The sequence below is a fragment of the Leptonychotes weddellii genome, chromosome 2 (genome assembly GCF_054177405.1).
Source record: "Leptonychotes weddellii isolate Sample4059 chromosome 2, ASM5417740v2, whole genome shotgun sequence".
Taxonomy (NCBI): domain Eukaryota; kingdom Metazoa; phylum Chordata; class Mammalia; order Carnivora; family Phocidae; genus Leptonychotes; species Leptonychotes weddellii.
In genome coordinates this window covers 86056725-86084529 of record NC_138370.1, presented here as the reverse complement: position 1 = coordinate 86084529, position 27805 = coordinate 86056725, and the positions used below count along the sequence as shown (strand labels likewise).

Sequence of the window (27805 nt, the reverse complement as noted above, 5' to 3'; positions counted from 1 at the left end):
GGCACGTACTGCATGGAGCACTGGGTGTTATACAAAAACAATGGATCGTGGATCACTACATCAAAAACTAATGATATATTGTATGGTGACTAACATAATATAATAAAATTAAAAACTACAAAAAAAAAAAAAAAGATGTTCTGCCTCAGAGGTTACCAAAGTCCAATACCAACTCATTATTAACTCAGCTCTGTCCTCTTTGGCTACAATATCTAGTACTACCCCCATCCATCCTGATATTGGGTCTGTGAGTGAGCCTCAAAACAATACTTGGCTTAGTTGCTCTACTGGAAGGTTTAACAAATATCTCTAGTTGTGGTATGAAAAGAAGAATTAAGGTAGACATGAGTAGAAGCCTAGGTAATAGCCCACAGGAGGGAATATTAGGGACTAAACTTGTATTAGTTAAAGGTAGTGAAATGAGGGAAATGGATAAAGCATTTAGGAAGCAAGACTTACAGGATTAATTAGAGAAAAGAATCAAAGGTGACTAACAGGTAGCTACCTTGGGTTATGATAGTGCCATCAAGTGAGAGAAGAAAATATAAGCCAGTTTGAGGATAAAAGTAAATAAATCCAGTTTGGGATACGTTCAATATCAAGGACTTTTGAATCATCCAAGAAGAGATGTCAGCAGGTGGTAGTTGAATATACAAGTTCAGAGATGAGACCAAGAGAATATAGGAGATTATACTGTAGAATATATAAAATGAGAAGAGTAAAGGGTCCAAGAAAGAAATATGGAACACCCAAATCTAAAAGGTAGACATAAGAAACAGAACAGAAATGATTGGAGAGAGATGTGTTCTGGAAACCAATGGAATAAAGAGCATTACCAAATGCAACTGAAAGGTTTGGGTCTATTGAGTTTAGCAATATGAAAGTCATTAGTGACTTCATTGAGAGCAGTATCAGTGGAGTAGTGAGGGCAAAATCTAGATTGTGGAGAACTGAAATGAAAATGGAAAGTGAGGTATTATTATAGGTATCTCTTTTAAGAAATTTGAACAAAAAAGGATAGAGATTAGATTGGTATCTGGAGAGATATTGGTAGGGTAGGGACTAGGATGGGAGACAAGCATGTTTATAGGCTGAGGAGGAAGAGTCAGAGGGAGAATAAAAATATATGGCAGGAAAATGGAGAAAGGAATTAGTCGACTATGAAGGAAGGTAACAGAGGATTGGGATTGTGAGCACAAAGTAAGGTTTGGCCTTCAGCTGAAGGAAAGGAGCCCTGTTCTCTTGCCTATTGAGGAAGAAGTAAGGATCATAGTGGATATAGATGATTCTATAGGTAGGGGGCCTGGGAAGTCGAAAAAGGGGATTGGATTCAGTGATCCAAGTTGAGTTGCAAGCCTCAACTTGAGCCTATTTCATGAGTTTTATCTGATCCATAGAATTACTAAATCCATATATATAATGAACTGTCATAAGAATGAGTTTTACCCTTTACCATGTATGGTATAGTACATGGACTTTACTGTCCAGTCCCTCTTTTTGAAAAATAATATGCAGAAATTCAAATTTTAAAAATGTAAACATACTGAGTTGAAGGTATCTATGGATCCTCTTAATGGAGTTGATCATCTAGACTAGTTTTCATTTTGTTGGAATTTCTCCTCAAGTGAAAATATCCATTATGTAACATTTTAATTAATATAGATCTATATGCATAAAGAGAAAGGAGAAGCTCTCTATATGTGGATGATCATATACTTATAGAAGGATTTTTTTTACTATAGATTAATATTATTTTCTAGATAAGAAAGACTGAATATACTGATGTGCCAAATGATCCTTTAGTCTCCTAGTTTTACATACTTACTATTTAGGTCAGAACTTGTCTGTGTTAGTTATCTTGTCTATGCAACATATTTGCTCAAATGAAACTTCTACTTTTTCTTACATTCTGACCTACTTGATAATCTAGTATCATATTCGCTCACAAAGAATTATTCTGTATAGTATGTTAGCTGTAACTCAATGTAGTTCTTAAAGGGTTTTCTCAATTATTTTAGTACTTGCCCTTCTGCAATGATCTGAAAACCATTTCCACTTTCCAGAAAGAATGCCTTTGTAATAGTGTTAAAGCTTCAGAATCTTAGAGTAAATTGATTGATCAGAGAAGATTTAACAGTGCCTGGCTCACAGTCTGTACTTAATGTCTGATGAGTGAAAGACTGAATGCATGCAGTTTCATTTTTGTGAAAATTTACTACACTGAAAACTGTGATTGTCTCTGGAAAGAAGTAGCCCATGTTCTTTTTAGAATATCTGAAACCACTGAATCTTAACTCTATTAACACTTTTGAGTCCCAGGCACAAGACACTCAAGTAAAGAGACCTTGCTTACTTCCTTTTACGTTGGGTATGAGTTTTGATTTTTGAAAACAAGTTTGGATCAGTGCTGGTTTGGGCAAGGTTCAGATTAATTATATAAAAGAGTGCATTTTTTTAAAAATCCCTATCATATCCTGTTACCCAGTTCTCTAATACAAGTGCTTTAGGCACTGATTTAATCTGGAAATGATCATTAGGTTCCTCATTAAAATAGTTCATGTATTTGAGAGGCTCTCTGGTAATGACAGAATATCATTCTTACATGAAAGAACTTGAGGCAATAATCTAGAATGAAGAGCCATCAATTGATCTCATGAGAGTTATCTGAAACATTTTGGTCAAAGTCAAGTTTACTGAGGGTTATATTTTCACTAAGAAGATTCCCAGAGTAAGTTCTAGGATTGGAATAAAAACAACTCATATACTGCTGTTTTAATTGAATTATATCTACCTTAGTTTTCTCCATAGTATGTTTTCTTCAGATAGACCCTTGGATGATTGTCTTTATTTATTTATTTATTTTTAAACCTCATGGTGTTCCAGTTACATGTAAACAACCACAAACAGTGACACTTTGTAAAATATCCATTTCTACCCTTGAATCTATGCGTTCACTTTTCTGGTAAATGACTTTGGGAGCCTACAGAAACCAAATGATGAGACCCCTAGAAGTAGTACAGATGAGTTTGCTAGCAGTGTTTGCATAAAGTTCTAGTAGCCTCTTCTATTGTCTTTGGTTTATTCTTTTAAAAGGTTCTTACCTACAATTGTGTCTTCTTTAGTTTAGCCTCTTTTGGGGCCAGGAAAATGACCTGGAGGAAATCTGACCTGTGGCAATCTGACTTACATTCTTAGCTAACTGACTTAATTGGCTTATGTCTTAATTTTTGTTTATGAAACCAAAAATATAAAGTATGTGATAAATGCATAAGTACAATATGATGCTTTTTCTTGGGTATGTACATTCCAGAAATTGGCTATATTTCCAAATTAGGGTGGCTTGTGTACTGAAGTTTTAAGGGGAAATTTTAAATCTTCATCTCTATGTTTCTTACATAAATGACATCTTGTGGACGCTGAAATAGACCTCAAGATTTAGGACCGTGGTAAAGAAATCTGAAATTTATTAATTATTTCCTTACTCCGAGTTCATATGGTCTCTGATTAAAAAGACCGTTTCTTTTGAAGCTTCATCTAGAAGAAATGTATATAAAATATATCTACAAATTGGCAGTATTGCAGGGATAAAGAGCTCAGTCTTAGGAATTAGGCAGACCTGGATTCGAATCCCATCTCTGACATTTACTAGCCCTATGACCCTCACACGTGTAGTTACAGTAATAGTACCTACTTCCTAGAGTCATTGTGAAGACTAAATTATTACCTGAATATTTTATCTCTAATATGAGTTAATACATGGCTGGTAAATTTTTTAAAGATGTAGGAGTCATATTATTTAAAATACTAGATGTATCAAAACAAACTATTTTAGAAAGTGACATTTGGGGTGTTAAACCTTGAGTGAACATCCTAATACAGAGATAGCATATCTTTCAACCTACAGGCTGCCAGTGGGCCCAAACAATGAAGCAGGAAGGGAAAACCTCCATGGACCAGTCACTTAACTCCTGGGCCTCAGTTTCCTCATACCTGTTTTGAGGATTATATGGGTTGCTAATTAAGTCTTTGTCTACTTTTGATACTTCGACTCTTTTTTATATGATTAATCATGCATACTTTATTTGTTTTTATTTGAGCATACTTGACACAGAACGTTACACACAATTAGTTTCAGGTGTACAACATAGTGATTTGACAGCTCTATACCTTGTGCTGTGCTCACAAGTGTAGCCACCATCTGTCACCATACAACTATTAACTATATTCCTTATACTATACCTTTTATTCCCATGATTTATTTCATAACTGGAAACCTGTGATGCTTTGACTTTAAAGCAAAAGAAAGATGAAAATAAAAGAACAAGGACTACAAAAGGTATGGAGGTAACCAAGAAGTCCTTCAGTAGGTGAATGGATAAATATACTAGTACATTTAGACAATGGAATATTACTCCAAACTAAAAAAGAAATGAGCTCTCAAGCCATAAAAAGACATGGAAAAATCTTAAATGCACATTACTAAATGAAAGAAGTGAAAAGGCTACATACTGGATGATTCCAACTCTATGAAATTCTGGAAAAGGCAAAACTATAGAAACAGTAAAGAGATCAGTGGTTTCCCAGGTTATAAGGGAGGGAGGATGAATAGGCAAAACACAGGGGCTTTTTAGGGCAGTGAAAATATTCTGTATGATAGTATAATGATGGATACATATTATTATACATTTGCCCAAACCCATAGAATGTACACCACCAAGAAGAGTAAACCCTAATATAAACTATGAACCTTGGGTGCTAATGATGTGTCAGTGTGGATTCGATTGTAACAAATGTACCACTCCGGTGGAGGATGTTGATAATGGGGGATGCTGTGTGTATGTAGGTACAGAAGATGTCTGTACTTTCCACTCAATTTTACTGAGTCTAAAACTGCTCTAAAAAAATAGAGTATACTAAAAAAAAAAAAGAAGCAGCAGCAGCAGGATGAGAGAAAATAAAAGGCTCCTCACTGAGCCTGCCCTCATTACCACTGCCTGTTGTACACACTCAGCCTTTGCATTCTCTGCGGCCCTCCCTCTCCTCCAGCCTCAGTCACATCCATGTGGATGGTTAAAGCAGCTTTTTTCCCTACAGTCAACTCCTAGAAACTGTGCCATAAAGGAGACCATCACAAAACAGATCATTGTTGAAAGAATTATATTTCCTTATACAAACGATATTATAATGGAGGATTGCTTTCCTGCCCAAAACTTGCCATCAAATAAAAACGTATGCTCCAAGTTCTCTTTAATGAGCATGAGTATACACTACAACATCAATCAGGATCCTGTATACCATGGGTGATTGGTCCTTAAGAAATACAGCTCTGGAAATAATCATGTTTTATAACCATTTTTGGATAAGGTATTCCTTTTAAATCTTGTTTGGAGCGTTGTTACCCTTAGGATGCAGCCTGTCTGCACCAGCTGCCTCATGCAGCTACCCTTGTGGCCTGAGGGACAGGGCACTATGACTGGCTTACCACAGGGTTGCAGTGGTTGAGGAGCAGTTCCCTAAAGAAGGGGGCTTCATTTGCTCAGAGAACTAGGGAGAAGTACTGGGATTATCTACCCCCCCAAATAAAAATAATAAAGGGAAGAAGAAAGAGACAGGAAAGGGAAGGGAAAAGAAAGAATGCCGTATTTCCCAGTTCAAGGTTGTGAGACAGCTACCAGGATGTTTTACAAGATTTTCTCTTTTAATACAGAAAGAGAAAGTCCGTGTCTGTTCCATAACAACATTTAATATATAAACATTATTTTGCTTCCCAAAAACTATGAACATAGATGCCTTGCACTTTTATATTTCCTTTGTTTCTGATAGTCTAGGTCAGACGCTCCATAAAGTTTTTATCACCATGTGATCTGTAAAGCATATGTTCCACCAGAAAATCCTTCTAGTCACCAGCTCTCTGGTTTCCAAAGAGGTGATGATGGAAACTTATGTATAATTCCAGACTAGCATTATGCTGCAAAAGATGTTTATAAAATGTTAAATTCTGATAAGGGGGATAATGTTTTAAAAATCATTCTTGATCCCTGACTAATACTGCACATTAATGGTTATGTAGCATTTGGCTTCAAAATTTCATACTACATAAACTTTGATTTCATACTAGTGTTAAATATTCTGCTAGAAAAAAGTAGAGATACTTGTCTTTTTTATAGGCTTAGAGAAGATCTGCTATATCTTTCAAATAAATGCTTCCTACCATTATTAGCATCTTCTTGTTCATCTACTGGGAAAAAAACAAACGCCAGTTTCTCTTACTCAGAGTCCAAAATTTGAGTCAAGCCCAGTTTCATAGGAATGTTCTGTGTAATGGGGAGTTAACTATCTTAAATCAGGGGTCAGCAAACTATGCTGTGCAGGTCAAATCTGCCCCACAGTCTGTTTTTGTAAGACCTGTAGGCTAAGAATAGTTTTCCATTTTTAAGTGTTTGAAGAAAAATCAAAAGTAGAAATAAGGGGTGCCTGGGTGGCTCAGTCGGTTAAGCGTCTGCCTTCAGCTCAGGTCATGATCGCAGGGTCCTGGGATTGAGCCCCGTGTCCGGCTCCCTGCTTAGTGGAGAGCCTGCTTCTCCCTCTCCCTCCCGCTCTGCCTACTTGTGCTCTCTCTCTCTGTCAAATAAATAAATAAAATCTTAAAAAAAAAAGTAGAAATAAAATACATGAAATTCTAATTTCAGTGTCCATAAAGTTTTATTGGCACCCAACTACCCACATTCATTTTCATATTGCCTATGGCTGCTTTCACACTACAGGGACAGATTTGAGTAGTTACAGGAGGGACTGTGTTCTCCACAAAGTCTAAAACATTTGCTGTCTGGCCCTTTAGAGAATAAATTTGCTGGCCCCTAATCTAAATAATTTCATCTACCACTCGACCCACATACTTATACTCACTTCTTCTCCACTGCCCCTTCCTCTTTTCCTCTTCACACAGGGACATCATTTTGAATTTGGTAACTACAATTACAAAGACATCAAATTCTGAGCCTATAGTAACTCATAAGCAGAAACATGTTTTAATTTCCCTTTGACTTGTCAACTCTCTTCTCCCTGTCTGCTTTCCCTTTCCTCTACCGCCTTTATATAGAGTTTCTAAGGCCGTGCCATTTTCCCAACATGTTTTGTTTTTAAGGTGGGGGTTAGATCCTGATACATTTTTTAACTTCCATGGAAAGTTCCCTGTTAGTATGTGGTCCCATTTTTAACCTATTTGCAGACACCCCCGATTATCTAAAATCACTTTCACATGGGGCTGAGGTTAAGCTTTATTTCTCTTGGCATGTCTCTGCCACAGCAGACACTTCCTCTTTGCCTTGAAAGGACAAAACGATGCTCAGCTGTCTGGGCTTAGGCCCAGTGTTGGATTTCTACATTATTTAATTTCCTCCTGAAAATTGGAAGCAGGGCTTTCAGGAATGGAAGTCAGTAGTTTTCATTTGTTTAAGAACACTTTTAGGTCTAATATAATCATCAATAGTAGATGTCAGCATGATTGGGGGTGACTTAAGGTAAAACAAATAAAACATGAATACAAAGAAAATGACTTGACAATGGAGAAGATCTCAAGTTTTTAAGTGATCATTATTGTATGTGTTATTAAGTTTTTTGTGTTAGTGTTCATTCAACAAACTTTTCTGAGCTACCTTTTGGGGCACCTATCTTTACCCACTGGAGAAAAGACCTTTTGCCATTATGTTATAGTTGAAATTTGGGGGTGATTAGAAGTTCGAGGGGGACTTAATGTAATCATTCCAGTAATTTTACAGAGGATTTTTGGTTTCTGTCAGAGCTGCTACTGCATTTTATCTCCACAATTAAGTTCATGCACATGCCAGGATATATATAGATAGATAGATAGATAGATAGATAGATAGATAGATAGATAGATAGATAGATATGCCAGAGTGGTTTGAAATTCTACAGCAGTAAACTCAGGAAATTAAAAATTAACTCTGGAAATACCATTTCTTGTTCTACATCCACTTTTGAGTAGTGTGTTCCTTTTCAATTTTACTTAGATTGTTGTTACTCTTAGGTTACAACCTGTCTCCTTTTTACCACCAAAGTTCTCAAAAAGTCTGGCACACCTAGTGCCTCTACTTCCTCGCTTCGAATTCACTTCTCCAACGGCGGACGGCCTCTCCCTCCCGCCACCACTGCTGAGCTGATCTCTCTGCCTGTTTCCTCATCTCCGATCCAGTAACCAGCTCCAGTCCTTGCCCTCCATGGCCTTTCTGCCCGTCTCCCAGAATTCATACCCCCTTCCCGAGACCTTTTTCCGGTTTCCTGTGGACTGTTTTAGGTTCCTCTAATTCTTCGTCTCATATACACACTCCTCCCTAGTATCAAGCTAAGCTAAAGTATTCCCAGAATTCTGTTTCTTGGACCTCTTCTCTCCCTACACTCTTAGCCTTTCCCTTCCCATCCTTCCTCGGTGCCTGAGATACTTGAAGAGAATTTAGAGGCGGTCTGAACTTCTGTGAGAAGCCTGCTTAAGCTGGTGGATGTGACTGACAGACCGGACAGGCATTGAAAGGCCTTGGGGAAACAGCATAAATGCACTTGGAGTACTTTAAAAAGTACCAGCACCCCATAGTCACTGAGGTCGCCCCTGGTCAGGCATTCATCAGTCAAAAAGCCTTTTCGGAGCAGCAGTTTTGCAGAGCTCGGTATCCAGTGGTGTACTCAGAGCTAGGAACAAGCTGTGCTTGCCCATGAGTTGAGGATCCCTCTGCAGTGAGCCCCAGGATCCTGTGCTCAGGGTAGTGATGGGGTCAAGAAAGGGAAGGGGTGGTCAAGGACAGACTGAATTCACACTTGAATATTTTCAGGAATTATTTGCAACCGCTCAGGAATATAGAGTAGTATCCCAGCTGAGAGCTTTGTTTTACATCGCATTTAGCACGAATCTCTACTTAATCTCTACTATGTTGATCTGGTTACTGGGTACTTAGCGCAGCCCCGTACTGCCGAATGTCGGCCAAGAGCTCACTTAATCAGTAGTGGTCATAGCCAGCTCTGCTGGGTCTGCATCAGAACATGAGCGTACAAGGGCACCTGGGTGGCTCAGATGGTTGAGTGTCTGCCTTCGGCTCAGGTCATGATCCCAGGGTCCTGGGATCGAGTCCCACATCGGGCTCCCTGCTCCTTGGGAGCCGGCTTCTCTCTCTCTCTGTCTCTCATGAATAAATAAATTTAAAAAAAAAAAAAAAGAACATGAGCGTACAAGTGTACTGGTTCTGAAGCTTGTGTGATAGTTGGGTTTTTTAGCATTTGGTAAGCCTTATTATTCTACCAAAGTTAAGTACAGCACCTGCTCTAAGGCATAAAGGCCATATTTAGTCAAAAATAAAGTGTTAGGACTGAAGTCCTAACTTTAGTTAACATTGTCAAATATCAGACCTTATTCTTTTCATTTATTCTCCTTCTTTCTTTCATTGTCCTCATTCATTCATTCAGCACGTATTTATTGAGTACCTGTTATGTGCCTGGTAAGGTTCTAGGCACTAGAATATGTTAGCAAACAAAATAAACAAAAGTCTGTACTCTGTGTGTGCTTCATTTTTGTGAGGGGAACAAACCAACAAAATAAGTTAAAAAGCAATATATGGGGGGGTGCCTGGCTGGTTCAGTCAGAGGAACACACGACTCTTGATTGCAGGGTCGTGATTTTGAGTCCTATGTTGGGTGTGGAGATTATTTAAAATAACTAAAACTTTAAAAAATCATAAAAGAGGGGCGCCTGGGTGGCTCAGTCGTTAAGCGTCTGCCTTCGGCTCAGGTCATGATCCTGGGGTCCTGGGATCGAGCCCCGCATCGGTCTCACTGCTCGGCGGGAAGCCTGCTTCTCCCTCTCCCACTCCCCCTGCTTCTCCCTCTCCCACTCCCCCTGCTTGTGTTCCTTCTCTCGCTGTGTCTCTCTTTGTCAAATAAATAAAATATTTCTAAAAAATCATAAAAAAGTTAATTTAAAAAGAAAATGCAGTATATATTATGGCAGTATCAAGATAGGGAGCAAAATAAAGCAAGAAAGGAAAAGAGGATTGCAAGGGAGGAGGCAGCAGTTGTAAATAAGGTGGCCAGGGAAAACCTCACTGAAAAGGTGACATTTGAGTAAAGACCTAAGGCAAGTTAGTTATCCAAGCAAAGAGCATTTCAGAAGAAGGAACAGGTGCCAATGCTTTGAACAAGACTGGGTTTTTTGTATTTAAGAACAGTCAAGAAGCCAGTGTCACTGGAGTGAAGAGACTGTGGAGGTGTTCCAGTGTCCAAGTGAAAAGAAAGTGGGAAAGCGTGATTGGTATCAAATGCTGCTGATGGATCAAGTATATTGAGAATTGAGGACTGACCATTGGATTATGATCTTGACAGAACAGTTCACTAGAGGGTCACAAGTCTCATTTCAGTGGGTTTGAGTGAGAATTGGGCGGAGAGGAACTAGAGAACAACAAATAAAGACAGCTCTTCCAGGGACTTTTGCTGGTGGAGGATTGAAGCAGGTCTGGAGACAAGGGAGGGATTATGCTTTTAAGATGAGTAACTGCAACATATTTTTATGCTGGTGGGAAAAGTTGATTGTATGTGGGGGGAACAATTATAGCAGCAAATCTTGACTTAGGAAAAAGACAATGAAATCCAGTACATAAATAGAAGGACTGATCTTAGCAACCAAAATAGTTCATCCATTGAAACGGGAAGGGAAGGGAAGTGTGCAAGTACAAGTAAATGGAAGAGGGCAGATTGAATGGTGGTAGCATACTGAATGTTCTTTTCTGCCATGTAAATAAAGTTTATTTCCAGCATTTGAGTAAAATCTACAGTATCCCTGTCATATGTTCATTTACTCACTATCTCTAGAACTATCTCCATATTTGGCCAGCTTGTAAATAATTCATTTTTTTTTTCCTTGTATTGAGCAAAAACCTGTCTCCTACAGCTTTGGTCCTAGTTCTGCTTCCTAGAGCCTTACAAGAATGACAGTTTCAATCCTTCTCCAGGACTTGAGTCTTTCAAGTACTGGAGGGTTGACCTGATTCTTACTGCTGACCTCATTTATCCTGACTACTACACCTACCCCTCAGCATTTCTGTTGGCATGTGCTGTAAGCCCCCTCTCACATCTGATCACTTGCTCTCCTGACAGGGGCCAGGCTTATTTCATCAGTTTCATTTGTTAATCAGGACTCATTTGTCCTGGCCTTTGGGGTCTTTTTTCTCCTATGCTTGCTTTTTTCCCACATATTCAGTGTTTCTAACAAATATTTATGCCCAAGCGTGCTGGCAAGGTTTTTATCTAATGCATTTATCCTACAGACAAAGCATGACTATTAAAGAACCACCTCCAATCCAACTTTTATCCACTAGTTAGTCCCTTCTGATAGGATTGTCAATTCTCAGTTTTCACATGACTCCAGGTACATCAATATCTAATCCAGAAGATTTAGCCAGATTAAGTGATACAGGGCAAAGAAAAAAGGATATATTACCAATGGATTTAAGCCTGGGTGGCTGGGAGAATGGTGTATCCCTGAAAATGAATTAGTGGGGCAGTCAGCTTGCAGATCAAGATGACACATCTGATGTTGAATATTTTGGGTTGTAGGTACCTGGAGAGAGGCCTGAGCAAAGATGAATATTTCAAAGACATTTGCATAGGAGTGATATTTGAAGAGATGAGAGTAGATTCATTTTTCAAGAGGTGACAGGTAAAAGACTAGAAACCAGAGGCCCAGAATAATGTATCTGTATTGGAAATGTCTATGGCATGTAAGCATGTGATCTTCTGAGAATTAGAAGCTAGTCCTAGCACATTACCATGTACATGAAAAATTGATATAGGAGAACTACACTGGTTTGAATCACCAGGATAAAGAAGGGTCCTGATTTTCCTGTTATCCCTTCCCAAATCCAAGCATGCTGCTGTGTTTGAGCTGACCTTAATCCCACTAGTATCCGCATTAGCACTACTACTGCCTTTACCATTACAACAGAGTGCTAATGGCAATAGTGATCACCAGGAAGCAGTGACTGAGTGTGAGCTTCAACAGCCAGGTTTCAGAGAAAATCCAGGTGAGTTCTGTAGCACAAAGCTACTTGGCCATGTGGAGAGCTTGAGAGGTGACTAGAGCTGGTAGAGGCTGGAGGCCTTCAAAGGCTGGTTGGAGCTGAGAAAAGTGGAAAATTGTAAGAACAGAGGCAAATAAAGGAGACAGAAAATATGATTTTTAAGTACTCACCTTTTCGGGGCACCTGGGTGGCTCAGTCGTAAGCGTCTGCCTTTGGCTCAGGTCATGATCCCAGGGTCCTGGGATCGAGCCCCGCATTGGGTTCCCAGCTCAGCGGGAAGCCTGCTTCTCCCTCTCCCACTCCCCCTGCTTGTGTTCCCTCTCTCGCTGTCTCTCTGTCAAATAAATAAATAAAATCTTTAAAAAAAAAATTTTGAATGAGCGGCGGTTAAAAAACAAGATTCTATAATCCTATCCATCCTACAGTGAATAGGAGCATCTTACCAGTTCTTTGCTTTTTACTTTTGTACTACTTGACCATTTTAGACTTTGATCAACATATAAATGAATCTTAAAAGGGAACAAAAGACTGGAAATAACTCAAATGTACAGTATTTGGGACCTGATTGAATAAACTATGCAGTTGTAAACAAAATAAGAAATAGCTCTCTGTATAGCTTTAAAGTGATTTCTAGGATAAATTGTTATGTAAAAAAGGCAAGGCAGAGAAAAATGTGAATAGCATGCTAACAAAGAGAATGGCAAGAGGGGGTAGGAAGGCTTCCCTTTGTAAATATATCCCAGCCAATAAATGGAGAGGGAATAACAAATAAGATAGCACCGTTTTGCTATCTTTAATGAAGTAAAGGACTTAGACAATCACAAGTGACTATTAAACCATAAAAGACTACTAAACCCTATGTATTCCACTATCACATATGAAGTATTTGTTCCCAAAACATCAAACCACTCAAGCCTCTGATCTTATTGTGAGTTTACAGGAAATACAGGAGACAGAGGAACATGTTCAATCACACACAGAGATGCTATCAAGAAAATAATGTGGGAAACTGTATAGGACATATAATCTAGTTTCTTCAATATAAATTATAAGGAAGAGAGGGAAAGAATTTTTTAGAAATGAGATACATTAATACAAGGTGTGGGTCTTATTTTGATCTCAATCTAAACAAAATAGCTATGGAATACATTTATGAATAATTGGCAAAATTTTAATACTGACTAAATATTGATAATATTAAGGAATTGCTATTTTTAATGTGAAATAATGATGTGGTTATGCTTTTTAAAAAAAGAAACATTCCTTTAGGGGCGCCTGGGTGGCTCAGTTAAGCGTCTGCCTTCAGCTCAGGTCATAATCCCAGGGTCCTGGGATCGAGCCCCACATTGGGCTCCCTGCTCAGCAGGGAGTGTGCTTCTCCCTCTCCCTCTGCCTGCCATTCCCCTGCTTGTGCTCTCTCTCTGGCTCTGTCAAATAAATAAATAAAATCTTTTCAAAAATTCCTTTAGACATGCTGAAATATTTATGGATTAAATGCTGTGATTCTGGGATTTGCTTCAAAAAACTAGTGCCGTGTTGGGGTGAGGATTAGAGTGTAGATGAAACAAGATCGGCCATGGGTTGCTCGTTGCTAGAGCTGGGGATCAGGCGAGTGAGAGTTCACTGTATGTTATTCTCTCTTACTATGGTGTATGTTTGAATTTTCTCTAGTATAAAAAAGAAAATAAAGGGGGGGTAATTATTGTCTCCCTAAATGTTTGCTAAGGATTTTAGTCTCCTCTATCTCCCCTTTCTCCTCCGTTCTCAGGGGCAAGAATTGGGCAAGTTTACAAAGTAGAGTGGCACTGTTGTGAAAGACACTTCCAATCCTCTTTTAGCCACTTCACTGGTAGAATGAAGTCAGAGTACTCCAAGCTTTGAATGCTGTCTATTTCATTCCCCCCTCCCTGCTCCTTAAGCCTTGTCAACACGTATTTCCAGTTATATGCATTTCCAGTTACAATTGAATTTAGGGACTGTCTCCAAATAAAATTTCCATAAACTTCCAAACTAAACAGCTCCAGACTTGAGGCTTGTATCTATTAACTATTTATGACCCCTCCCCCACAAAAAAGTTGAGTTTTTGTTTGCTTGCTTTTCTGATTTTCACTGTGACTTCTCCAGTTGCTAAGAAAGAGAATGATATAACACAAAGATAACTTTGACCATAACCCATGTTGAAATCATCATCATTTGAAAGAATAGCTTTAATTTTTCCTATAGATTCCATAATCATTTCCAAAGAAATTGACTGGTGGTCCCTAAGGCTTTTCAACTTTATCATATTTTGGATAATATCTATGGCCTGGAAATCAGATGTACAGCTCAGAATGTTATCTGGACCCCGGCGAGCAGCGAGGTCTAAGAAAATGGCAGCTGGGAGCAAGGGAGGCAGTTGTACCACTGGGCATGAGTTCCAGAGTGGCACCTTCTCAACAGAATGGTTAGAGGTACTATCCTCTAAACGTTGCCAAGACAGCATTTGAGAGGAAGCAATATATAAGCCACGTAAGTTGACTTAGCCATAGGGGAGGATAAAAGCCACTTTTTACATTCTCTCTCTCTTTCCTTCCACCCACCAACATAAGCCTGCCTTAGATCACCTGTACTTCCAGCCTCCAAGAATCTTCACCTCCTGCCCCCAAAAAACTACGGAGTTGGGGCACCTGGGTGGCTCAGTTGGTTAAGCGACTGCCTTCGGCTCAGGTCATGATCCTGGAGTCCCAGGATCGAGTCCCGCATCGGGCTCCCTGCTCGGCAGGGAGTCTGCTTCTCCCTCTGACCCTCCTCCCTCTCCTGCTCTCTGTCTCTCATTCTCTCTCTCAAATAAATAAATAAAATCTTTAAAAAAAAAAAAAAAACTACGGAGTTGCTATATCATCACAGTGTGACTGCACACACACAGAGTTGATTTGGTACAGAGGAATGAGCTCCCTCAACTTTCCCCATCTTCATAACCTCTTCCCCAGCCACAGTGATTGGGCCAGGCTACTCAGACACTTTCCACAGGAGTTTTCATTACTGGAACTGAGAAAATGAGGACTTTGTGGTGGCTGAAGCTGTAAGATATAAAACATGTTTGCCATGTTTTCTTCCATGTGGGGAAAACCACTCTGTAGTTAAGGAGGAATAAAACTCAACCAAGGACAGAGAGAAGCAGAGGTCAAAATTATGGAGAGAGAATCCTGATAGCATCCCAGTCTCTGGTTCCAGTTGGTCTGCTGAGCCCAGCCTCACTCTTGTCCTTAGGTTCTGTTAGATTCAATAATATCCTTATAATAAATACCTCCTTTTGATTCAAATTAGGTTTCTGTCCCTAGCAGTTTAGCCCTAATATACAGCAGATGTCACAGCTGATTGCACATATTTGCAGACGTAATTGAGAAGCTGAGGCAGAATTCAGTCCACCTTGCTCAGAGGCATTCACAAATGTAGTGTGAAAACTACTCATGAGTCTCCTTTGATTAAAGTTAGCCTGGTCGCATTTGTTATGGCAATTAAAGAATACATAGCCTTAAAATGTTTTCAAGACTTGGGTTTCTTCTTAAAATAAATCAAAAGTGTTCATTAAAAGATTGATATAAAAATTTAATAATTCTGAGGTTAACCTAAAACTTAGCCTAATCTTCCATGGGAACATTTGTATATGTGTGTGTGGGTTTTAAATTCCACAAATACTACTAAAATGAGCAGTCGGCAGAAAGATGTTTTAAAATATTTTGTTTCAGCATGTAAAATCTCGTTTTATTACAGAAATCTTTTGTTAAAGGCACAGCCATGCTGGGTTGCTGCCAGAGTGATGGGATTTTAAAAGCTCAGTTAATTTTATTTTATTTAATTAATTAATTTATTTAAGATTTTATTTATTTATTTGACAGAGAGAGAGCACAAGTAGGCAGAGTGGCAGGCAGAGGAAGAGGGAGAAACAGGCTCCCCGCTGAGCAGGGAGCCGGATGTGGGGCTCGATCCCAAGACCCCAGGATCATGACCTTAGCCGAAGGCAGCCGCTTAACGGACTGAGCCACCCAGCCGCCCCGGAAGCTCAGTTAATTTTAAAAGATTTACAAATCTTCAGAACTACTGTTGGTAAAATGTACTTCACACTTTTTAAAGACTATTATTTATTTACTTATTTATTTTATAGAGATAGCACAAAGGAGGGAAGGGGGACAGGGACAAGCAGACTGAGCACAGAACCCCATGCGGGGCTCGATCCCACAACCCTGAGATCACAACCTGAGCCGAAATCAGGAGTCGGCTGCTCAACCCACAGAGTCACCCATATGCCCCTTTAGTATAGCGCTTAAACTCACATCACATCTTGTGAGCTTACGTTGTATCTGCAAATGAGTGTACACATGCATGTGTGCTTATGTGTGTATGTGCATATACACAGTTGTCTACATTCCTATGTATGTGTGTATATGTTTATTTCAAAGAGAACAGAGTGGGGTGGGGGGAAGAGAACAGGACAGACCTGTAAAATAATCCAGAATTTCCCTTGGCTTTCATATTCTTTGGTGTAAATATGGAATGAATACAAAAGACATCTTGAACACACTGTAGGAAAGGTGGTATGGGTTTATTTCCAGTTAGACACCAGCATGCTAAAGTAGAGGTGCTCATTACCAAGGTGTACCCTATCTAAAGTCTAGTGATTAGATCTCCACATGAAAAAGTACACTCATAAGAGGAAAGTCTTGACACTTGCTTCCGTTTTCTCTACTTTACATCATAGAGTGCTTTTATGCGCATATTTATCATTTATAATGGAAGATTGCAAAATCAGTTTCATTGTATTGTAATCCCCTTGTGTTCAGTTGATTCATCTCTATGAAAAAAAATTCCATTCATTAGAAATGTCTACTGGTTTCTTTCCAATGATACATTTTTTGATGATTAGAAATCTGAGGAAAGCTCACCTGGTATAAAATGAGGTAGAAGTATGGATACAGTCTTGAAATACACATACTCAAATTCACTCAATTTTATGTCTTTAGGTTTTAAGAACTAGATGAATAATCTGTGCTTTAAAAATTCACCATTAGCTCTTTACATGTACCAACTGCTGCATTTCTGGTAACCAAACCAGTCCCACTGGTTTAAGGCACCTTTTAAATTTTTTTTTGAAACATGATTTCTTTATTATCAGTAAGTAGTTTTATCTACCGTCTTTTCCCACAACGCTTTCCATATCTGTTGATTGCTCTGCTGGCTTTTCTCGTAGTTTTAAAGTTTAGTCTTTACAAGTAGACATTTTTCAGTCTTTCCTTGGGAGACTTTCTGGCTTTTTCATTGCTGAACTTGACATAAGCCTTATTGTGTCATAAGCATTTTTGCAAAGGAGTTTGGGTAACAGTAGTTAAGAAGGAATGGTTAGGTTTCACAGTCCAACTTAATGGTCAGAAGAGAGATACATATGAGTGTTTTGGTTAAAGCCTTCATAAGCTGAATTATCTTTATTCCCCACCTTGACCTGGATTATGAGTAACTAATGAAAATGATTGTGCTACGTGGCTCTTACAGGTATCTGTAACTTCTACTAAGTTATAATCACATATATATATTTTTTATTGTCAAAAGGTAAGAGCTGTATCTCACTACTGGCTTTCAAATCAGTAAAATCAATTTCCTTTGTTTTTTGTTTTTTTTTTTAATGGACATGCAGTAAATAGAGTTCAAAGTGTGTCTCACTCCTTACAAGACAATAGGCCATATAATTTTGCAGATAAGAAAACAAAGCCATCAGTTTCCAAATACCCAGTATGTAATGTTATTACCAAATATCAAAACCTACATTAGGTATTTAAATCTGAAAATTCATTTATGGGTTAACTAAAATTACACATAGTTAATATTTGTCACTTGTAAATTCTAATCTCATCTTGGGTACTTGACTTTTCATTCCTTAACTAGCGTGCTTAAGTTTGCAGTCTTAGTGTATTACCTTAGCTTTTTTTTAATAAGTGAAATAGGATATTGGTCTTTAGGTTCCTCTTCATATCAATAAAGACCTAAGTAAGTTATACCTAGGGGCAGCTGTTGAATGTTTAAAAGGTACAAGGGGAAGGTCTAAAAAAGCAAAAACTACTTTCCCTTTACAGTGATTAACTCCATATTGTAACTCCTATACTCCTCAACTGTGATAATTCTAGCCAAATTACATTCTGGAAAGAGGAAGATAGATATTATGAAGCATTCATAGGACTTAAGGTTTGAAATATAGTTATTATAGAACAGTGGTTCTTAAGCCTTTTGGGGTAATGGTTTCTTTTTAGAATGTGATGAACACTTTGAACCATCTCTCTAGAAAAAAAGAAAATTTATATGTAAGTTTTCATAGGTTTCATGATATCCTTAGACCCATCTGGATATCCAGGGAGCCTAGGTTAAAAGTCTTTGTTATATGGCCAATAAATGCACAAAACTGGTGATGTTTTGTATAAAATATGATATGCATAAAATAAGTACAAGATAAGTAATTGTATAGTCTTTTCACTCCCTGTCATGTGCTGATGGTGTACTTGGTGTTTGCTCACCAGGACCTATCTTCAGATGCCCCTCAGCTAGCTACAAATTGTCATTTTTTCTGTTTAACACAGATAGCCATTAACACCATACCATACTCTTTAAAATGATTTTATTTTTTTAAAGATTTTATTTATTTATTTGACAGAGAGAGGCACAGTGAGAGCAGGAACACAAGCAGGGGGAGTGGGAGAGGGAGAAGCAGGCTTCCTGCCGAGCAGGGAGCCCGATGCGAGGCTCGATCCCAGGACCCTGGGATCATGACCTGAGCCGAAGGCAGACACTTAACAACTGAGCCACCCAGGCGCCCCTCTGTAAAATGATTTTAAAGAGGTGCCATGCAAGACTGCTGATCAGCTGGACCAGCATGCAGCTGCTCAGAGAATGGAAAAAGAGAAAGGAATTTATTAGAGATTAAGACTGGTAGGGTGGCTGAAATGGATGAAGGTGGTCAAAAGGTACAAAAATCCAGTTAAGAAATAAATATTACCTGGAGCTGTAATGTATAGCATAGTGACTATAGTTAATAAGAGTGTATTGTATATTTGAAAATCATTAAGAGATCTTAAAAGTCCTTATCACAAGAAAAAAAATGTGTAACTGTGCGGTGAGGATAGGTGTTATACTGTGGTGATCGTTTCACAATATATGCATGTATTGAATCATGTTATATACCTGAAACTAATATAATGTCATATGTCAATTATAGTTCAAAAAAAAAAAAAAAGGACTGGCTGTAAAGGGGGATAAGTTTCTAACTCCCAAATACTCCACTTTGTGAATGTTCAAAGATCCCAAACTAGACAAAATCCAAACAAGGCTACCCAGGGCATCTGTGAGGCTACAGAGTTTCAGAGGAGGCATTTTTATGTTTGTGTTGGTAGGGCAAGATATGGGGGCTGGCAGTGAAGATGGCTGACAGGTGAGGAAACATAGGGTGTGGTTTAACACCACTACCTACACCCTCCACACCCCCACGACCCCCCCACCCCAGCCATTATCTCCCTATCTTCCACAACACTGGCACGGAGAACCAAACCCTCCAGACTTAGAGGGGAGTCCTACAGCAAGCTGACCTTTGCTGGGTCTCGTCTCCCAAAAACGTGCCCTGCCCTGCTCTTCTCTCCTCTTTGCCTGGGGCCAACCTCAAGCTCTCCCATTCCTGGATGCTTTTACCCAAAGTCTTGTGCCTCTTCCAGCTTTCTGGCCATAGGCTTGGTCATCAGCCTTACAAGATTCACAAATACACACCTCAATTTAGGATGACCCATTGTTCTCAAGACATTTTTACTTTTTTAGTCCATAGTAGACAATTATCTTGGCTGCAGTTGTCACAGCACTGTGTGTGTGTGTGTATTTTTAAGGCAAAAACTAATTTATATCACTGTTCAGAGATACCTCAGCAGGAGACCTTTTTGCAGATTCCCAGAGGTCAAGGGACATGCTAACCTGGTATGTTTGAGTAGAGCAGAGTAGACTAAAGAGCCTCCATGGGACTTCCAGTCCAGAGAGGGAGATAGACATTTACCACAAATAACTCTATATCCCTGCTGACAATTATAATAGAATAGATCAAGTTCCTACCAGACCATAAAACAAGTGATCCTAAAGCAATCAGGCCTGGGGAGTTAGTGAAGTTGCCTCCAGGAATGCCTCCCAATGGAAACATTTACACTGAACCTTGAAGAGTAAATAGATTAGCCAGTACTTTGCATATCTTATTTCATGAAAGCATTTTGTTTTCTTCACTGCTGTGTTCCCCCTGGGTACCTTGTACCCGGTACCTTGTAGGTGGTCAGTAAAGACATATTGGATAAAGGAATGAATAGGGGTTCAACATCTATTTGCCCTCTCACCCCTCTCCTTCCTTACCACATGGTTCCTGCTTTCTCTTCCATTCCCATACCAGTTGGTATGTTTTTTTCAAAATTAAAAATACCCTTTTTGATCTTGTATGGTTCAATTAATGTTAGAAACATTTGAGAGGGGTGCCTGGGTGGCTCAGTCGTTAAGTGTCTGCCTTCGGCTCAGGTCATGATCCCAGGGTCCTGGGATTGAGCCCCGCATAGGGCTCCCTGCTCAGCGGGAAGCCTGCTTCTCCCTCTCCCACTCCCCCTGCTTGTGTTCCCTCTCGAGCTGTGACTCTCTCTCTAATAAATAAATAAAATCTTAAAAAAAAAAAAAAAAAAATTAAGATTCCCCTAAGTGCTGATGGTTGTAGAAACAATAAGAATGCAAATTCCAGGTCTTTTCTGCCCCAAGGCTCTGTGGAATGATGGATTCCTTTGTAAATTTTTTAAAAAGTTAAGAACTAGTCTGGCCTTCTCCATGCAGATAGTCATGAGAGGTTGCACACTTGATGTACATATATTTTAGAAACCTCAGAATAACTTTAAATCAGCAAAATTAAGCAACCAAGGGCTTTTTCCACCTTCTTTAATGTCATTATGCTTTAATATGTTTTTACAGAAATTTTTACTTTCTTTTGACTCAGTACCTCGTGTGGCATTCTAGGTAGTATGACCCTAACATAATCCCAGATGAATTGATTATCCTAAGGTTTATTCTGCAGACAATCCAAGGGAATTTAACCCAAGGGCAATAGTTAGGTAGTTTCCTTAAATCTGAAATTTGCCCCCCAAAAGCCTCACTTCTAGCTTCATCACGTTGTGGTGAGGTGTCATTTTATTTTATTTTTTTTAAGATTTTTTTTTTTTATTCATGAGAGAGTGAGAGAGAAAGGCAGAGGGAGAAGCAGGCTTCCCGCGGAGCAGGGAGCCCGATGCGGGGCTCGATCCCAGGACCCTGAGATCATGACCTGAGCCGAAGGCAGACGTTAACCATCTGAGCCACCCAGGCGCCCGTGAGGTGTCATTTTAAAGTGCCCTGATTAAGCGCGGCTGGCCTCCGCTCTGAATTCCCGGCGCCCGCGCTGTGCTGCGCTCTGAGCGGCTTTCTTGGCAGCGCGGGGCTCCCCTGGCCGTGCGTGCCTGCCCGTGCGTGCCTGCCCGTGGCAGTGTGGCTTCCATCTGCTGTTCTGCGGCCCGGAGCCTGCTGCGCTGCCTTCAGGCACATCCTTCATGCCCGGCCACTCAGCCACCTTCCGGCGCTCCTCAGTGGGCCGGGGAGAATGGCCCCAGGGCGTCCACGGGAGCACATAATCTCCCAGGTAGCCTCCTCCTTGAAGCACCTCCAGCGCACGCTGTTCGCAAACAGCAGGACGCCCCTCGCTCCTGGGCTCCTAATCCCTCCGACGCACAGGGGAAGGAGGTCGCGGGGCTGTGAAAGAGACAAGAAAGGCGAGGGGCCGGCCGGGCGGGAGCGCACACAATGTCCGCCCGCGGCCGCTGGCGGCTGCGCCACAATCAGCGCCAGCTGCAGCCCAATTAAGCTCAACAGATCACAGGTGTTCCAGACAGAAGATGCTTTTTCACAAAACCACTTTCTTGAAAGTACCTAAGACTTTTTAAAGCACTGCATCCCATTTCTTTTGGTAGATTCTTTAAAGCTATTTAGTACCCTTGAAATACAAAGAAGCTGAAAAGCACATTTAGGCCTCACTGGAAGGCGCGCTTTCTTCTTGCCCAACAGCAGGAGCCGCGGCGCCGCTGCCGCCGCCGGGCCCGGGACGCGCAGCCCGGGCTCAGCGTGGACCCTTGCAGCTGCCCCGGGCAGGGCAGGGCCGGCTCTCGTCCGCGGCCCGGGCTCTGCGCACACTCTGCTCGGTGCTCGCGCAGATAACTGGCGCCAGGCCCTCTCCGTGTCCTCAGCATGACAATCCCCGAGGCGGCCGGGAGCCCAGGAAACTAGGGATATGCATTCCGCTGTCCAGAGCCACGTTTCTCGTCCTGTGGGGTCACTCTATAAATCAGCCTTCTCTTCTAGCACATTGAAAATCGCCGACTTCTTTCTCTCCTCAGATCCGAGCGCTTCCTTTGCCTGCAGAGTGGGGTGATGGGAACCAAGCAGAACTTCAGCCGTGGGCTAAGCTGCCTTCAGAACTTTGTTACCCTCCCGCCTTTCAGAGGACACAGATACCTCTGCGAGGCAGTTGGGAAGGAACGTGGTGGCGGTTCGGTTAGAATCTCAGCCTGCCTGTCAGAAGTGAGCAGTTCTTAGCTCCCCTATTAGGCCTCCTTGGGGCAGCATGCGTTTTTCCCAACCTTACAAGCCGCTGGTGGGTTTGTGTTCCTGATGTCCTTCTCATAATCTGCTTACAGTCAACAGAAAAGAAGGGCACATACTAGGCTTTATCTGGAAAATGGAAGCAACTGTACTTAAATTAATATTGGGGTTCCTAGTCTGTCAGTGCCCCCAGAAAAGAACATGGTGCTACTGTGAAACTGGAAAGAACAAGGGCAGGGGTATAGCACAGGAGGATGAATACCCAAAGCAGTGACCAACACTCTCATGTTTTCCTTCCTACTGATTAGGTTTTGGTCAAGTCTTTGCCTTGACTATTTATCACATCATTTTTTTTTTTTTTTTTAATTCTACTACCTGCTTAGAAACCATGTGGGTTTTAATTTTCGCAATAGGCCTGTTTCTCTTTTACTAAGCTGAGCCACCTGTTTAAACTCTTCTTGTCTCGTGGCTTGGGGGAAAGAACCGTAGGCTATGTATAAGAGGTTTCATTTTTTTTTTTCCACAGTGAAGTAAGACATTGTTCTTATTCTTCATGGCATTCAGAATTCTGCACAATTGCCTCTTTTGCCCTTTTGCATTTAAAAGTGAGGTAATTAGATTTCCCAAGGTTCAATGGTCAAGAGCCTTCTCATCCTGGGAAGTTGCTTCCCCACACCCCTCCCAAGTGAAGTTGTCTCACGTAATCCAGTTATTGCTGTATTGTTGTTCTAAAGGCACTGCTTTTTCAGAGGGCAAGCATAGCATGAAAATTCATACTTGTATGTTCTCTTTCATTGCTGAGTTACTTTTTTCCTGCATTTGAAAACGATTACTATTTTCCTCAGTGACTTTGTTTTGAGGATTTCTAAATACTTTCATTAAGAATCTTTTCCTTTCCTACCTCTTAGGAACTCAGTTCAGATATGCCTAAATCTTTCATATAGAGAGTTCCTGCTTATTTTATGTTGTTTTTCAGATATGTGACAGCTCTATTATTATTGCAGAATCAATGGAAAGGGAATTTGTGACATGTTGGCACCAAATAAACGGGTGTCATGGCCACTGCAACAACAGTGTGTCTTAGTTTAGTTCTGACAGTGAAATCTTGGGCCCACTCTGCTTGTCTTTTGTCTCATTTTCTCATTTTCCCAAACAAATAATATGGTCACTTTTGCAGCAAGGCATATATAGATCTTAAAAGTTTGGGTATTGATTTTTTAGTCAAAACTGAAAAAGAACACAGACTGCACACACTGAGTTTTACAGAGCCAGCCAAAACAGTGTTGCTTTTACAACCTAATGGCAAAAGCAACCTTGCTGGTAGTTGGCTAATAATTCATTTGAATGATGTAGTCTGAAGCCTATGGGGGAAGAGGAGGACATGGTGAAGGGATTAGGGAAAGCTTCCAAAATCCTTTTTGCCAAAGATGTTAAAGCATTCGAGTGCCAAGCGTTTACTTTCTAAACGGGTTGGTTTTACATTCCAGATAGTCTGTGATTCAAATTTATTCTACACATCTTCTCATGAGGTTCTTCTGTGGCCTCCTGGGAGAAATTCAGCTGAATTCCCCCATCACTGACCAGTCCCAGCAGAATGTATGTGAGGCCAGCAGAATGATGAGTTGTGTGGGCCCTGTATACACTGTAGAGAGGTATATGCATAGACGTACATGCACTTACCTCATTAGGTTGTCTCACAGACTTCAGAGATAAAGGTCCTACTTTAAATTGAAAGCCCTTCTCAGCTTCTATAGAATCCAGTCCCCAATAGAGAGAGAGAGAGAGATTGGCAAATTTATCTAAAATGCCATCAGCAGTCATTGATGCCACATTATTTTCATCAAATGGGTCAAAAGATCACCATTTGTACAGTTTTTGTTGTTGTTGTTGTTTTTGTCCCAAAGCTTCCATTTCAGTCCTCTAACCCAATATGTATTACTGTATTATCAGTAAATTTTCAGGGATATTTCTCAATGACTGTGCAGCTTTCCCCTTGACAACCCAGCAGAAAAGTTCCTGTCCCCGTGTAACAAATTTTGATACCTAAGGAAGCATCCCTCAAAATAACACAGGCATACTTGTATTCTTGATAAAATTCCTAACATATTATTTCTAAGGACAGCTAGATTCAAAGTAGTACCCCAAACGGAAACATTGCTTCAGATAACATATATCACAGTGTTAAACAGTTTCTGTTACTGACATTACCATTCCAGAGACTTAAGTATAACTGACAAAGTATAGGCTATATGAAACGTAAGTAAAAATATTACAGCATATGGGCCAAATCTGACAAAGATGCCTATAAAGTGTACTTTGTGGAAATTTGTTTATAGTTAAGGGACTGTTGAGTTCAACAGATATGACCGTTTGCTTCTCTAGAACACAAGTGTATGCTGTGGCTACTGCCCTTTGACCCTGTTAGACTGGTCCTTCTCCAGTCTCTTTTTTCCTCCCTTTCCCTCTTTTCTCTCTTCTGGACTAGGAGCGAGCAAAAGAAAAAAAGGATATGTGATAGGCAAAAGCCATTTCGTGTCCTGGTTGAATTGTTCGGTATGCACCTCCCAGAGTGCGTGCTGAAGATCACCACTAACTCGAAAGACAGCCACCTCTAGGTTGTTCTGCCAAAACCAGGGCAAGGGGAGACTTCTGTGGGAAACCCCGGGTTAAAGAAAATTAAGCAGATTAGCAGATTGCCATTGCCAGCCTTCACAAAAATCTTTCAAATTCGACTGTGCGGTATGGGAAACAGAGTCTGTGCACTGTTACCTAAAACTTATTTGATCATGAAATACTTCTTCCTCTGAAAAGCCACTGATATGTCAAGGCGAATGTTGGCATGGGCCCCAAGAGCAAGCAGCAAAGCGACACTGTTCCTGAGAAGTATGAGTGACCCCAGAGCAAATAGAAACCAGCCATCATGAAATGAGCTTCCCAAGAATACTCCCATTTTCAGGCCTACCTTTTTATTTGGGTTAGGAGAGAAGAACCAGTATTCGAATTAATGATTTTCCTTTTGGTATTTCTAAGAAGCCCTTTCATGAGGAAAAAATAAAAACAAAGGAACCTTTAGGAATTATTCTCTGTCAGCTGCTTGTGCATCAGCTGCTTGTGAATTGGGGTTAGAGCTTTAGAGATGACTGTCATTGACTAGCCTTCACTGTCATTATGGCCCACATGACTTCTGAAAACTATCATTTTATTTTTAGTGACATTTTGATGACAGAACTACTCTTCTCTTTCTTTTTTTTAATTCCCCATTTTGGCTGCTGAGGCTAAATCAATACAATCTCTGGTCTCTTTCTCCCCATCTTGCTGTTTCTTTGCCCACTTTATTCCTCCTGCTCAGAATGCCCTTTTCTGTCCTATATGCATATCTAAATTCTGTCCTTTCCGCTTCGATTTAGGAAGCAGTAATTTCTCTCTTCTTTCCATACCAAAGCACTTTGCCTGTAGCCTTGCTTAACTGTACCTCTAATACCATGCCACATGGGGCAGTTTATTGATGTCCATGCCCTGCTGGTTGGGGAGCATCAGAAGACAGCCATGTCTTAGACATCTCTGGATCCTCCACCTGGGTTCATCTAGTGGTTGTACAGAGTAGCTATCCAGTGGATGTTGACTGATGAAAGAGTGACTGGTTAATTATTTGTAGTGTCCTACTTCCTCTCAGTTACTGGTTGTATATTGCTAAAGCAAATATGATAGGAAAATAAAAGTGGCAGAAAGTATTGCCTAATTGGTTCTTCAGGGCATCCCTTATAAATACTACGAAACAGAAAAACATTTCTTGAGGCAAGTGTTGAATTCAGACTGTCCTCCTGCTACTCTTGAAGGGAGAACGACTATGGTCCTTCTGGACAGAGAAAGACACCTTTCTATGAGGTGCTTGAAAGTACCAGTATCCAGCTGCTCTGTTTCCCTGGTCGTTGTCTCGAAGGTTCTAAGGGTCATCTCTATTGAATTCAAACACTTCTCAGTGCTCTTGTCAAAACTCTGTCCAAGTTTTCTCTACCTCACAATTTTGTAGTTCTCCAAATTGGATGGAATTGTTAATTAAGGGTCAGGCCAGTACTAAATATAGTAGGAGAATTACTCTTGAATGTTAACATATGCTAGAGGCTCTAAGTTACAGACATCCAGCTTTCAAGCGGCTGTTACTGCTCTGACCACATCTCACTCCCAGTACCCCCTCTGTCACTGCCCTGAAAGCTACCACAGAAAGGCAAAAAGCAAGTTATAGCTTGGGAAGATCTATGGACAAAGATGCAAAGGAAAGAAAGTTGACCTGCAAAGAGGAATTGCTCAGGGTTGCTGACCCCAAGAACAGCAGCCTTCAGGGCCTGGGTGACCTGTCACTTCCCACTACCTACATTTCTCTACCCTGCCTTGTTAGGCCACCTGAGATTCCAGTAATTAGAGAAGTATAACCAATCTTTCTCCAGTCTGATTACTGTGTGCTGAGCGAGGAAACCTACTAGACCACTGGTTCACTTTCTCAGATGTACCAGCAGTAGGAGCTACTCACTCTGCGGCCATGTGAACTAAATTCTGGGAACTTGGAGAGGGTCCAGGCAACCTTGCAGTCACCTCTCCTTTCCTCAGCCCAACCTCCCCACACCCCACCCCACCACCTTACACGTGCTTATCTGGCCTCTCCATTTGCCATGCTCCCATCACGCTATGAGTGGCATCACTGCATTATACAAAACCTGGGGGGGGGGACGGACACTGTTCACATAGCAGTGAATTAGCACAGTCATTAGTAATTGTCTAGCACGTGTGGTAGGGATTCAGTAAATGTTTGTAGCCATTGTGTGCTGGGTCCGGGGTTCTCTGAGGTAAGTCTCAGTTATGAAGTACGCAAGACACGGCACTGGCCCAGGGCTGGTGACTTCTTTACTCCACTTAGCTGGGGAAGGATCCACATAATGGAAACATTCCCTGTACTATCTCAGAGAAAGAGCTAAAAGTCTGCCAGGCCAGCAGGAAATTCAGGCCTTTTTGCCTCTCCCAGTGATTCTTCTTCAAACTTTTCAGCCTTGCAACCATTGCTTCAGAGTCTTGCAGATAAC

General features: G+C 40.6%; 1 protein-coding gene across 2 annotated transcripts in view; it reads left to right on the top strand.

Moving 5' to 3' along the window:
- The window catches only part of AFG2A (AAA ATPase AFG2A), a 334925-nt gene that overhangs the window by 297639 nt on the left and 9481 nt on the right, over positions 1-27805 (top strand). The gene's annotated exons all lie outside the window — the stretch shown is intronic.